Source organism: Zalophus californianus, chromosome 4, assembly GCF_009762305.2.
Source record: "Zalophus californianus isolate mZalCal1 chromosome 4, mZalCal1.pri.v2, whole genome shotgun sequence".
NCBI classification, from domain to species: Eukaryota; Metazoa; Chordata; class Mammalia; order Carnivora; family Otariidae; genus Zalophus; species Zalophus californianus.
In genome coordinates this window covers 134,824,485-134,836,842 of record NC_045598.1, presented here as the reverse complement: position 1 = coordinate 134,836,842, position 12,358 = coordinate 134,824,485, and positions in this window count along the sequence as shown.

Sequence of the window (12,358 nt, the reverse complement as noted above, 5' to 3'; positions counted from 1 at the left end):
ATTTTAATTTTTTCTTTCAAGTTTTTATTTAAATTCCAGCTAGTTAACTTATAGTGTAATATTAGTTTCAAGAGTAGAATTTAGTGATTCATCACTTACATATGACACTCAGTGCTCATCACAAGTGCCCTCCTTAATACCCATCACCTGTTAAACCCATTCCCCCCCACCCAACCCCTACCCCCTCTTCCCCTCCAGCAGCCCTCAGTTTGTTCTCTATAGTTGAGTCTATTTTATGGTTTGCGCCTCTTTTTTTCCCCATTGTGTTCATCTGTTTTGTTTCTTAAATTCCAAATATGAGTGAAATCATATGGTATTTGTCTTTCTGTGACTTATTTCACTTAGCATAATACACTCTAGCTCCATTCATATCATTCCAAATGACAAGTTTTCATTCTTTTTTATGGCTGAGTAATATTCCGTTATATATGTGTGTGTGTTTGTGTATATATATAGATATATTCTACATCTTTATCCATTCATCAGTTGATGGACATTTGGGTTCTTTCCATAGTTGCCTGTTGTTGATAATGCTGCTATAAACATCAGGGTGCATGTGTCCCTTTGAATCAGTATTTTTGTATCCTTTGGGTAAATATCTAGTAGTGCAATTGCTGGGTTGTAGGTACTTCTATTTTGAACTTTTTGAGGAGCCTCAATATTGTTTTCCAGAGTGGTTGCACCAGCTTGCATTCCCAACAATAGTGTAAGAGAGTTCCCCTTTCTCTGCATCCTCACCAACATCTGTTGTTTCCTGGGTTCTTAATTTTAGCCATCCTGACAGCTGTGAGGTGATAATTTCATTGTAGTTTTTGATTTGTGTTTCCCTGATGATGGGTGATGTTGAATATCTTTTCATGTGTCTGTTGGCCATCTGTGTGTCTTCTTTGGAAAAATGTCTATTCATGTCTTCTGCCCATTTCCTAACTGGATTATTTGTTTCTTGGGTGTTGAGTTTGATAAGTTCTTTATAGATTTTAGATATTGACCCTTTATCAGATATGTCATTTGCAAATATTTTCTCCCATTCTGAAGGTTGCCTTTTAGTTTTGTTGATTCTTTCCTTTGTTGTGCATAAGCTTTTTATTTCAATGAAGTCCCAATAGTTTATTTTTGTTTTTGTTTCCCTTGCCTCTGGAGATGTATCTAGTAAGAAGTTGATATGGCCAATGTCAAAGAGGTTGCTGTTGTGTTCTTCTCTAGGATTTTGATGGTTTCCTGTCTCACATCTAGGTCTTTCATCCATTTTGAATTTATTTTTTTTTGTATGGTGTACAAAAGTTGTGCAGTTTCATTCTTCTTCATGTTGCTGCCCAGTTTTCCCAACACCATTTATTGAAGAGACTGTCTTTTTTCCACTGGATATTCTTTCCTGCTTTGTGGAAGATTAGTTGACCATATGGTTGAGGGTCCATTTCTGGGTTTTCTATTGTGTTCCATTAATCTATATGTCTATATTTGTGCCAGTACCATACTGTCTTTATGACTACAGCTTTGTAATATAACTTGAAGTCTGTAATTGTGATGCCTCTAGCTTTTCTTTTCTTTTTCAAGATTGCTTTGGCTATTTGGGATTTTTTGTGGTTTCATACAAATTTTAGGATTGTTTGTTCTAGCTCTGTGAAAAATGCTGGTGGAATTTTGATAGTAATTGCATTGAATGTGTAGCTTGCTTTGGGTAATATAGACATTTTAACAATATTTGTTTTTCCAATCCATGAGCCTGGAATGTTTTTCTATTTTTTGTGTCATCTTTAATTTCTTTCATTGGTGTTTTAGAGTTTTCAGAGTACAGATCTTTTACCCCTTTGATTAGGTTTACTCGTAGGTATCTTATGGTTTCTGGTGCAATTGTTAGTGGGATCAATTACTTGATTTCTCTTTCTGATGCTTCATTATTGATGTATAGAAATGCACCAGATTTCTGTACATTGATTTTGTATCCTGCAACTGAATTCATGTATCAGTTCTAGCAATTTTTTGGTGGAGTCTTTCAGAGTTTTTACACGGAGTTTTACATTTACATGTTGTTTGCAAATAGTGAAAGTTTGACTTCTTCCTTGTTGTTTTGGATGATCTTTATTTCTTTGTGTTGTCTGATTGCGGAGGCTAGGACTTCCAGTACTATGGTATCCAATGGTGAGAGTGGAAATCCCTGTCTTGTTCCTGACTGTAGTGGAAATGCTCTTAGTTTTTCCCCATTGAGGATGATATTAGCTGTGTGTCTTTTGCACATGGTCTTTATGATGTTGAGTGTGTTCTCTCCATCCCTACCTTGTTGAAGGTTTTTATCAAGAATGGGTGCTGTACTTTGTCAAATGCTTTTTCTGCATCTATTGAGAGGATCATATAGTTCTTCTCCTTTCTTTTATTTATATGGCATATCACATTGATTGATTTATGGGTATTGAACCATCCTTGCTGCCCAGGAATAAATCTCACTTGATCATGGTGCATCACTCTTAATGTACTGTTGGATTTAACTTGTTAGTGTGTTGTTAAGAATTTTTGCATCCATGTTAATCAGGGATATTGGCCTGTAATTCTCTTTTTTAAGTGGAGTTTTTATCTGGTTTTGGAATCAAGGTAATGCTGGCTTTGTAGAAAGAGTTTGGAAGTTTTCTTTTCATTTCTATTTTTTTGAAACAGGTTGAGAAGAATAGGTTAACTCTTCTTTAAATGTTTGCTAGAATTCCCCTGGGAAGCAATCTGGCCCTGGACTTTTGTTTGTGGGGAGATTTTTGGTTACTGAGTCAATTGCTTTGCTGGTTATTGGTCTGTTAAAGTTTTCAATCTCTTCCTGTTTCAGTTTTGGTAGTTAAATGTTTCTAGAAATTTATCCATTTCTTCCAGATTGTCCAATTTGTTGGCATATAATTTTTCATAATATTCTTTTATAATTGTTTATATTTCTGTAGTGCTGGCTGTTATTTCTCCTCTCTCATTCCTGATCTGTTATTATTTGGGTCCTTTCTCTTCTTTTTGATAAGTCCTGGCTAGGCAGTTATCAATTTTATTAATTATTTCAAAGAACCAGCTCCTGGTTTCATTGATCTATTCTCCTGGTTGGGTTTTTTTTTTTTTTTTTTTTTTTTTTGCCTGTTTGCTTCTAAATCATTTATTTCTGTTCTAATCTGTATTATTTCCCCTCTGCTGGCTCTAGGCTTCATTTGTTGTTCTTTTTCTAGCTCCTTTAGGTATAAGATTAGGTTGTGTATTTGAGATTTTTCTTGCTTCTTAAGGTAGCCATGTATTGCTATATAGTCCCCTCTCATGACTGCTTTTGCTGCATCCCAAGTGTTTTGGATTGTTGTTTTTTCATTATTATTTGTTTCCATGTATTTTTTTTCTACTTCTTCTTTAATTTCCTGGTTGACTCACTCATTCCTTAGTAGGATGTTATTTAACCTCCATGTATTGGTGGTCTTTCTAAACTTTTTCTTGTGGTTGATTTCAAATTTCATTGTGTTGTTGTTGGAAAATATGCATGGTATGATCTCAATCATTTTGGACTTGGTGAGGCCTGATTTGTAACCCAGTATGTGATCTATTCTGGAGAATATCCCATGTGCACTTGAAAAGAAGGTGTATTCTGCTGCTTTAGGATGAAATTTTCTGAATATATCTCTTAAGTCCATCTGGTCCAGTGTGTCATTCAAAGCCATTGTTTCCTTGTTGACTTTTTGCTTAGATGATATGTCCATTGCTATAAGTGGGGTGTTAAATTCCCCTACTATTATTGTATTATTATCAATGAGTTCCTTTATGTTTGTTTTTGTTATTGATTGTCATATATTTGGGTTCTCCCAACTCGGGGACATAAATATTTATAATAGTTATATCTTCTTGTTGGATAGACCCCTTTATTATGATTAGTGTCCTTCTTCATCTCTTGATAGACCCCTTTATTATGATATAGTGTCCTTCTTCATCTCTTGTTACAGTCTTTGGTTTAAAAATCTAGTTTGTCTGATATAAGTATGGCTACACTGGCTTTCTTGTGATGTCCATTAGGATGATAAATTTTTCTCCAACCCACTCACTTTCAATCTGCTGGTGTCCTTAAGTCCAAAATGAGTCTCTTGTAGGCAGCATATAGATAAGTCTGTTTTTCACTTTTTTTATCCATTCTGACACCATCTGTCTTTTGATTGAAGCATTTAGTCCATTTACACTCAGAGTGATTATTGATAGATATGAATTTTGTGCCATTGTATTACTTGTCAAGTCATTGTGTCTGGAGATTTTCTCTGTTCCTTTTTAGTCTTTGTCCTTCTTGGTCTTTCTTTCCTACTCAAAGGGTCCCCTTTAACATTTCTTGCAAGGTGGTTTAGTGGTCATGAACTTCTTTAGTTTTTGTTTGTCTGGGAAACTCTTTATCTTTCCTTCTATTCTGAATGACAGCTTTGCTGGATAGAGTATTCTTGGCTGCATATGTTTCCCACTCAGCACGTTGAATATATCATGTCACTCTCAGGCCTGCCAAGTTTCTGTGGAGAGCTTTGCTGCTAACCTTATTTGTCTTCCCTTAAAGTTAGAGGGACTTCTTTTCTCTTGCTGCTTTTAGGATTTTTTCTTATCTCTATATTTCACAAATTTAACTATGATATGTTTTGGTGTTGACCTGCTTTTGTTGATTTTGATGGGAGTTCTCTGTGCCTCCTGGATTTGGATGTCTGTTTCCTTCCCCAGAGTACGGAAGTTTTCAGCTATAATTTCCTCAAATAAACTTTCTGCCCTTTTTCCCTCTCTTCTTCTTCTGGGACTCCTATGATGTGAATGTTATTACACTTTATAGAGTCGCTGAGGTCCCTAAGTTTACATTCATGATCCAATATTTTTCCCTCTTCTTTTTGGCTTATTTTCCATAACCTTTTCTTTTATATCACTGATTCATTCCCCTGCTTCTTCCATCCTTGTTATCATTACATCAAGTCAGTTTTGTATCTCAGTTATAGGATTTTTTATTTTGGCCTGACTAGTTTTTAGGTCTTTTATCTCTATGGTAAGGGACAACCTGGTGTCTTCTATGCTTTTCTCAAGCCAAGCTAGTATCCTTATGATTGTTATTTTAAATTCTGCTTCAGGTATATTACTTACATCTGTTTTGATTAGATCCCTGGCCATGACCTTTTCTTGTCCTTTCTTTTGGGATGAATTCCTCCATCTTGGTGTTCTGTCTAGGTTTCTGTATTCTTCTGTGTGTTAGGAAAGGCTGTCATGTTTCTGGCTCCTGAGAGTAATGGCTTTATAAAGAAGAGGTCATATACTGTCCAGGGCCTGGTGCTTTAAGAAGTGTCTCTGGTGTGTGCTGTGTGTACTCTGCTGCTATGTTTTGGCTGCTCTTTCCCTCAGGTCAGTCCTCAGCAGAGTTTTTCCTTGTCTGCTGTGGGGAGTATTTGGGTCTTCGTCTGAGTGGTGAGTTTTAACTAGGTGTGCTCTGGTCTGCTTGTAAAAGAGACCTGATGCTACTTCCACTAGAGCTGAAGTTTTGTAGAACGCTATGGTCACTGGATGTGGTGCTTGGGGCCTTCTGCTCTGATTCTCAGGTTCACCTGCCCTGGTAAAGCAACACCTGCAGAGCACAGGAGGGAGGGCCTTGGTGTAAGCAGTATAGACCTTCACTGTGGGTGTTGTGCTGCTTACTGGGGTTAGTTTATGCTGAGGGACTGGCTGGGGGTGGTGGGGAATGGGGCCAGCCTTCTCCCTCAATACTGGCAGAGGGAGTTTGCACCTGCTGCTGTCCAGGAAGCCCTCCCAGAAGAGAGAACAATCTCCCCTCCTGCGTCCCAGACGTCCTTCAGATTCCTGCCTTCATCCTGTCTGTGTCTGGGCTGTCTGGCTGCCAGTACACCTGTCTTCTATCTCAGGCAGGCTGGATGAGTTTTAAAACTCTCAACTTTAGGGACCTGGCATGGTGTGGACCTGCACTGGTCCTCTGGGGGAGGGTCTCACAGCACTGGGGACTGGTGCCAGTTTGTGCCAGAAGGGCAGAAGCACCAAGGTGCAGGAGCTTGGAGTTTAAAGTAAAGCACAGCAAAAAGCTGGTGTCCAGGTTAGCCACCCTCAGCAGGTGTCTCTGTGCCTGTCCTGGGGGCAGGGGAGCAAAATGGTGCCTACCAGCTCTTTTGTCCCCCAAGAGGCAATGCCACCCACCACTCCCAGATACGCTCCAAGAAGGGGGAACTGTCTTTCTGAATGCATCCCAGGAGAGTCTCAGGTAGCTCCATCAGCTCCCAAGCTATCTGCTCTTCTTCTCCACAGGAACACTGCAGTGCCCAGTGGGCTCAACAGCATCCATGGCACAGATGTCTAAAACTCCAGTCTTTGGGCTCTGCTGGTTGTAAAAACTCACAATACCAGCCCCTTTCATTTTCCTAATCAATGGCTTTGGGGAAGTGTTTTCCTTGTGCAATCCTTTGAGTGCTTACCCGCCCGCCCTTGCCTCCCTCTCTCTCTCTCTCTCTCTCTTTCTCACCTCTCTCTGTGATCAGGGGTCCCTCCCCAGGACCCCTGATCCTTTTCTCCCCCAAATCATGTCTCCACACCTCCTACCTTCCATGATCCCTCTAGTTGTGCAGTTTGTTCTGTCAGTCCTCAGGTCGATTTCTTGGGTGTTCAGAATGATTTCATATTTATCTAGCTGTTTTTGAGGGACAAGGCAAGCCTAGGGTCCTCCTACCACTCTGCCAACTTATCTCTCCCCTCCTATTTAGATATAAGCTTTAAAAGAAAGTAGCAATGTCATTGTTTTGATTTATACTATTTATTCCTTAACTTACAAAAGACAAATTTCTCACCCAGGCAAGTAGAAATATTCTATAGGATCTGAAAAAAACAACCTTCTTAAATCGATTCCTTAATTCATTCATAGCTTCATCCCATTGTTATTGTCTGACTGAATAATCAAAGACTGATGATAGATCAATAAGCAGTGAGTCATAATATTTTATTTTCTGTCTTGAAAAGTTGTACATGTTTGGGGCACTTGGGTGACTCAGTCAGTTAAGCCTCTAACTCTTGGTTTCAACTCAGGTCATGATCTTAGGGTCCTGGGATTGAGCTTCTTCTGGCTCCCTGCTCAGCGTGGAGACTGCTTCTCCCTCTCCCTCCCCCTGCTTGCACTCTCTCTTACTCAAATAAATAAATAAAACCTTAAAAACATAAAAATAAAAGTTGTGTATGTTTATTCTAAACCATTTGGTAAGTAAATAAGAAAAAATGTTGCAAATACAATTTTTATGTAAGCATTTTGGTGTATTTCCATTCCTGATAAAACCTACTTTGGGCAATTCCTTTAAAATTCCAGTACCCTGTCATCCTCCCCACCTGTTGGCAACATTTCCAATTTCCTGACTCTGCTCTTTTATCCCATAGCATTTATCACTTTTAGTTTACTATATATATAGATAGATGAGATATATACAATTCCGATTTCAACATCTTTTTATATAAATCTATCTATCATCTATCTATCTATCTATCTATCATCTATCATCTATCATCTATCTGTATTTATCCCCTTGCTTAGTCACTTCCTGCTTTCAATTTTAAGCTGCATGAGGGCAGAGAATTTTGTCAGTTTTAACTGACATGTCTCAAACCCTTAGAAGAGTGCTTCAAGTAGGCATTCAATAAACATATTTTTAAATATTTTATTTATTTATTTGACAGGGAGAGAGAGAGAGACAATGAGAGAGGGAACACAAGCAGGGGGAGTGGGAGAAGGAGAAGCAGCCTTCCCGCGGAGCAGGGAGCCCAATGCGGGGCTCGAGCCTAGGACCCTGGGATCATGACCTGAGCCAAAGTCAGTTGCTTAACCAACTGAGCCACCCGGGTGCCCCTTCAATAAATATTTTAAAAAAATTTTCCCTAGATCTTCTTCCAAAGCATATATGTAAACAAACACGTGCACACACACACACATACACACATACACAAATCATTTCAAAATTAGAATCACAATAAGTTTTTAATTTGACTGTTTTTGTCCAGTGATGCTTTATCTCATCATTAACTGTTCTACAAAAGGCATAATTTTAATGGATGCACAATCATCCAAGTTATGCATTTATTATAATTTATTTTGATATTTTCTAATCGACAATTTCTATTCCAAGAGAATATAAGTCAAAATGCATATTTCCTATTATTTCCTCAAATGCCAGCATGGGTCATTCAGCTGTTCTGCATTATAATTGTAATAAATCTCAACATCGTTTACAGGGCATACAGACATCTCTCTCCCCTTATGTGATCCACTCTCTACTCATGTCAGGTTGCTTCTTCCCTCTTCTGACTTGCCCGAGTTCACTGTGTTACACATTTGCTGAATATCTACCATGTGGCATGCATTTTGCTGTATGCTGGCATTCAGAGATAAATAAATATTTACAGTTTTAAAAGCTTTCTTTAATAATGTACTCAAATTCCACCTCAGGGCAAACAGGAAACCCTATTTCTGGCCAATCACAGCACTGGGTGTTATAGCAATTAGCCGTTTGTGATTTGTTTTGTCACCTGATTTTGCCATATATTGTAAATTCTCAGAGAGCAGTGCCTCAATCCATTTGGTCTGTGATCACAAAAATACTATATACTAGGTGGCTTCTAAACCACAGAAATTTATTTCTCACAGTCCTGGAGCCTGGGAAAGCCAAGGCTGATGTGCCAGCAGATCTGGTGTCTAGTGAGAGCCTGCTTCTTGGTTCAGAGACGGCTGTCTTTGTGCTGTGCCCTCACGTGGTGGGAGGGGCAAAGGAGCTCCTAGGGGTCTCTTCTATAAGGGCTCACTAATCCCATTTATGAAGGCTAAACTTTCATGGCCTAATCACCTCCCAAAGACCCCATCTCCTAATACCACCACACCGACGGTTAGATTGCAACATATGAATTTTGGGGGGACACATTTGGTCCATGGCAAGCAGTGATTGTGTTTTGTTCATTTGTGTGTCCCCATCACAACATATAGTGCCTGACATATGATAGACCCTCAATTCATATTCACTGAATTATTGAATGAATGCATAAGTAAATGAATTTATTAATTCATGAATAAGCGAATCAAGGGTTCTTAAGAATACTGGTTCATAACTTACTCTGTTTTTCAATGCTCAACTGAAATGCATCTCTTCTAGTCCTTTCTGTGTTCCTCCTTTACTCCGCAACTAGAGTCCTGTTCTCTCCTGTCCTCCTTATACTTAGAGAGCACTTAGGACGTTCTCCGCAACATGTGTAGTACCTTTGACATTGGGGCAGATAATTTTTAACCCCTTCTCTATTATTTCACACTTAGGACAGATTATTTTTATCCCCTCTTCTGTTATTTTCAATAATAATCATGAAGTGAAATCAATAATAATAATCAGAAAAAAAACCAGACCAATATTTCCCAGAGAGTAAACTCTCTAAGGTACAGAGACTAACTTGCCCATAAAATGACAAAACTGAAGAATTTAAGTTCCATTTCTTTATTTTAGAATCACTATGCTATCACTGTTCAAATCTCGTGCTTAAATGCAAGAATATGCAATATCACAGGGGTCGTAGACACAAAGAGCATCCAAAGAGAGACGGAATCACTCCAAAATAGTTAGAAACTTCATCTCAAAATGCACATGTGTAGCAGGTGTGGTCTGGATAACCGGACTTTTTTGACACAGCATACAATGTTTATGAAAAGATAAGTAAAATTTTCTAATTTAAAACTTGATATATTTATTATTAAAATTCAACAGGAACCACAGCATTAATTGCTTTTATAAGCAGTAATTTGCTTATAAAAGATGTTTTTTAGGGAGGAGTATTTTATCTTTCACGTTGTTTAGAATTGCTAGAACTTGGTGATAAATAAAACGGCAGACTAACTTGCAGTCAGTTTGTTATTGCTGTTAACTTCTCTGTAGACATTGTAGGCTCTTGTTACCTATACTCAGGGCAGATTGTGCCCACCACTCTACTCTCTGTACACCATGTATTTATTTTGACCTACCACTTTTGCCTTGTCTCTATTTGAATGTTCCAGGAGAGAGGGCCTACTGGATACCTTCTTGTTCCCTCCTCTTACACTCTCTTGGTTCATCTTTCATTCTAGCCCTGATGGTTAATTTTCTGTATCTACCAGACCAGGCCGTGGGGTGTCCCAGGTAGTTGGCCAAACATTTTTCTGGGTGTTTCTGCAAGGGTACTTATGGATAAGACTAACATTTTAATTGGTAAAGTGAAACATATTGCCCTCCATAATGTGGGTGGGTCTCATCCAATTAGTGGAGGACTTGACTAGATCAAAAGTATAACCCTCTCCTGAGCAAAAGAATTCTCCTGCAGACTGCTTCTGAAATTAATCTGCACCACTGGCTCTTTTAAGTCTCCAGCCTGCTAGCCCACATTGCGGATTTGGAGATATGGACCTGTCAGTCTCCATTATCATGTGAGCCAATTCCTTATATGATACTTTCAAACCTGAAGTAATGTGTAGGTCCCTGCAATAATGTCAGGCATTTTGAGGATAAAAACAAACATTTTGTTTGGTTTTTGGTGGAAGCGAGAACCTAGAATCGTTCTGGGGTAGAGGGGTGGGCATCAAACACTTCTACCACACATTTTATACCATTCCAGCATTCTTCCTAAACCTTTATTCTCTTGGGAATGAAAAACTAGCCCAGTGTCAGTCTGATCTTCTGCACCATTTGAAAAGTGATAATTTATCTAGATAATCAGGTCCCTTGTTTCACGTATGACTACTTCCTGTTAAAAATTAGCATCACATAGTTTTACTGTAGCCCTTCAGATGGAGACAGGATGGAGACAGCAACTTTGGTACAAAATAATGGTCATAACAACAAAAAGCATAACAACAGAGAAGGACTGAAAAACACTTGACACTATTTTAATAAAATTCTAGCCTAGACAACAATAATAGAATTCTTTCTTTCCTCAATTCTCAAGTTGCCCAGTAGGTACTTTACATCGAAGGCAGTCCCTCTGCCCACAGAAAGCAACGGTGACCCAGGAGATGTGTTGTTCCTCTTGAGAAGATCCTATCAGGACAGCGCGACTCTCACTGTGGGCAACCTGCGGATTCTCAGTATGTTCTCCACTAGAGAATGTCATTTATTACATTAGTTAACACTCCATGGAAAGAGCAAGCTTCCCTAATTAGGTTAACTGTATTCCAAGGTCTACTTTCACTAAAGAAAAGGTTTCACAGGTTCTTCACAAAGTTATTTAATCCCCACTTATTTGTTTAGGTGTGTACAGAGAAAAATGAGATGTGTGGTGATGTGAGTCTCTTTCTAAAACACAAAAGAACATATTAAAAATTGGTTGTGAACTGAACTTTCACTGGACAAATGGGTATATGCACTGATTATTTGTTAACATTCTCTTCCCCATAAATCAATCACTTATTTTCATATGCAGGGTGTTCAGTGATCATGTTCTTTAAAGATACTTATATTAGTTACATTCCTTATGGTTTCTAATGAAAGAATATGCTAGGTTAAGGAAGGAATTTTGGAAGCCCTGGGTTCAGTTTAGGGTCCTGATTTTTAAGAAAAGTATAAAGATGAAAAGGTTAATCTTTTAGGAGGTTCAAATCACATGACTGTTTCTTTTTAGGAGAAAAAAAAGGAATGGAATTATAACATCAGAGGAAAATTTTTCTCTTTTTGAGTCCCTACATGAAGATTATAGTAAGTAACCTCAGTTAAAATTGAGGAAATGAGTTTATAGCATAGTATAATAAAAGTGGATTAGATATAAAGACTGATATTATGTTCCCTTATATTATATATATATATATTTAAATATATATTCTTCATACATGTGTTTATTGACCACCTACTAGGTAAAACTATTGGGACAAAGAAATATGGAATGTGATTAAGTCTGTGTATTATAAGTCAGGGTTCTCCAGGGAAACACAACCAATATGAGACAATGAGAGAGAGAGAGATTTTATGGAGGCCAAGACCTACAATCTGCTGTTTGCAAGTCGGAGACCCAGGTGTAGTTCAGTCTGAGACCAAAGGCCTGAGAACCAAGAGAGCTAGTATTGTACATCCCAGTCTAAGTGTGAAGGCCTGACGACCACGGGAGCCAATAGTAGTATTATTCCCAGTTTGAGGGCAGGAGAAGATCAATATCTCAGCTCTGGCTTTCAGGCATAGAGAACAAATTTTTCCTTCCTTTGCCATTTTGTTTTACTCAGGCCCTCAGTGAATTGGATGAAGCCCACCCATATTGGGGAAGTAAATCTGCTTTACTCAGTTGGCTGATACAAATGCTAATCTCATCCAGAAACACCCTCACAGATACACCCACAAATAATGTTTAGCCAGATATCAGGGTACTCATG